The sequence below is a fragment of the Etheostoma spectabile genome, unplaced genomic scaffold (assembly GCF_008692095.1).
Source record: "Etheostoma spectabile isolate EspeVRDwgs_2016 unplaced genomic scaffold, UIUC_Espe_1.0 scaffold00005738, whole genome shotgun sequence".
NCBI lineage: Eukaryota > Metazoa > Chordata > Actinopteri > Perciformes > Percidae > Etheostoma > Etheostoma spectabile.
The window spans coordinates 5,376-8,037 of record NW_022603292.1 but is presented as its reverse complement, the minus strand read 5'-3'; positions in this window follow the sequence as shown (position 1 = coordinate 8,037).

Genomic DNA, 2,662 nt, shown 5'->3' with positions numbered 1-2,662 from the left:
CGATGAGGCAACATACATCAGTTCTAGACACTGTGAAACGCTTGGGAATGGCAGTACAGCCTTCCCACTTATCATGAGCCTCCACTATCTTCTTTCTGAGCTCAGGACAGGCTTCCTTTGTCTTTGGCATGGTCTTTTCAGCAGCCTCTCAATAATGTGTGCAGGTGCCCTGTTCCTTGGAGTCCTTTTAATGCTGATTGAACGCTCAGGTGTTGTTAGGAAGTCAATTGACAGCACAGGGGTTGTGTGAAAGCTGATTAGTTAATTAGGTGTGTTTTGAAAGCAAAAATTCCCATTGGGGCTAATATTTTTGACCACCTTATTTTTCACTATATTTGATATAAAGCAAGCCAAACAAATTATATTATATTCCAAAATGTACCACAAGCTACTAAATAGCATTTGTGAATGTTTGATTATATCAAGTTTTATCAATGCTGCAAACATTAGGAAGAATTTTACGAAAACGTTTCATACTTCCCGGGGGGCTAATAATTTTACTTGCAACTGTACTTGCAGTGTTGTTTCCCGGAGTTGTTGCACCTTATCCAGGTACTCCAGCGTTTTGGATTCATGTTCAGTAGCCCATTGTTGATTTGCAGAATGTGCTGATTGGCTGCATGGAAGTTTTCAATAAAGCAGCAGCAAGTATAGCCATTTGGCACATGGGTAATGACTGCCGTGTCTCATTCATGGAGACAAAAACGGGCTGCCAGAGTCCAATAAGAACGCTTCGAATATACAGGAAACAGTCTGGTCCTATATAGCTTTTTAGTGATAGTTAATAGGGGAATTTGGATCGCATATTGATTTGATTGTTGTTGTGACCTGTTGGTCAATGTGAACTTTTCACCTTCTGGTCAATTGGCTGGATTTTCGGGTCGGGAGTGGACTCGGCTAGCATTGTCATGGCAGCCGCACAGACCCAGCATTATTAGCCCCGCTGGCGGCACTATTTGTCCCACTCCAAAAAAGAGGGCTAATGGATAAAAGAAAAAAATGGGAGACAGCTAAAGTCTTTCTGATCCCGCTTCCATGAAGGGGTAATCCAGGGGTGATCGTCAGCACAAAATGTGGCTTTGACTGGCTGTATCCATTCTTTTAGTGTGTCTGTGTGTGTATGTTTGCGCGTGTGGGTGTGTTTTTATTTTGTTGTTTTCACTAACCTTTATTTACTAGGAAGTTACAAGGAGATCTGAGTGACTAACTGTCTAGTACACAAACCACATACCTGAGATGCCATGTTTTTCTATTAACTAGCTGCCAATTGCAATAAAAGGACAGAAGTCATGTTAAGTTATGCATTTGACTGTCAGGTTAGCACCCTTTTTAGTTCAATGTGTAGCTCTGCTGAGTTGTGTGCAGTCCCTCTGCCATCTCTGCTTTATGGTGTAGTTGCCTAGACAGACAGTAGTCTGACATGGCTGCCATGGACACTCTTTCAACCAACAAAGCTGGAATGTCATGTAGTATCCTTTTTCCAATGAGGTTGCACATTCATTTAAAGCAGGGAGATTTCTGAATAGCTGGGTCCTAGGTCCAGTCTGCTCAGGGTTTACAGCACACGATACAATGTTAAGCCTCAGTGTTGAAAGACAGTACAAGTCCCGTAATTAAAGGATTTTCAGACTGAAGACACAATTCATAGCATGAAATAGCGTCTTTGAAAAGTCTTTGCAATCGCATATTCTATGGCACACCAAATTTATTTCACAATGACTTGTAACAGAGAAACACTGACCCACAATGAGCTCTTATCTTATTGGTCTGACGTTAACCAGGCTAATGGATGGTGTTAAATGGTTAATTGAGGGTTGATGTGAGTTGTTAATAGGGCTGGGCAATATATCGATATAATATCAACATCAATAAATGAGGCTGGATATCGTCTTACATTTTGAATATCGTGATGTGACATAAGTGTAGTCTCTTCCTGGTTTTAAAGGCTGCATTACAGGAAATGATTTATTATTTGCCTTCACCCACTTGGTCATTATTTATCAAAACTCTCATCGAAGCACCAATAGTCAACCCTGCAATAAAAAAGAAAGAGAACTTAATTCTTACTCGTCACGTACACGCAGTACAAAGTTGTGAAGTTCTATTTCTGCATTTTAACCAATCCTGAGTGTTAGGAGCAGTGGAAAGCTAATGGCATCAAGGGAGCAACTTGGGGTTCTGTGTCTTGCCCAGGGACGCTTTGACATGTTGCCGGAGGACCTGGGATAGACCGCCAACCTTATTTCAACTTGACGTGTTTGGACAAAAATATCCTGATGTCTTGTTTTTTTCCATACATGTATTGCTCTTGCATTTTCACGTCTATACACTGACGTGGCAAACACAGTCATGTGTTTTTGTGCAGGAATCTAAAGTGCAAGTATTCTATAATCCACATCCATCAAGGGCTTGGTCTAAGTAGTAAATAATAATATCCTAAATCAAATCCATGAGGTTTCACTAAACTATCCATTATTACATTGTGACTTTAGCTACATCACAGCCACACAGTGCTTGTTACAAGATATATTGAATGCAGCATATCCATCAACTGTTCCAGTAAACGTGTCTTTATAACTTTCCAGAGCACCAGGACTGCCTCCATCAGGTGGTACACGAGCGTCTCGGGGAGCTGCTGCGAGTCCTGAAGGCCATCATCGGC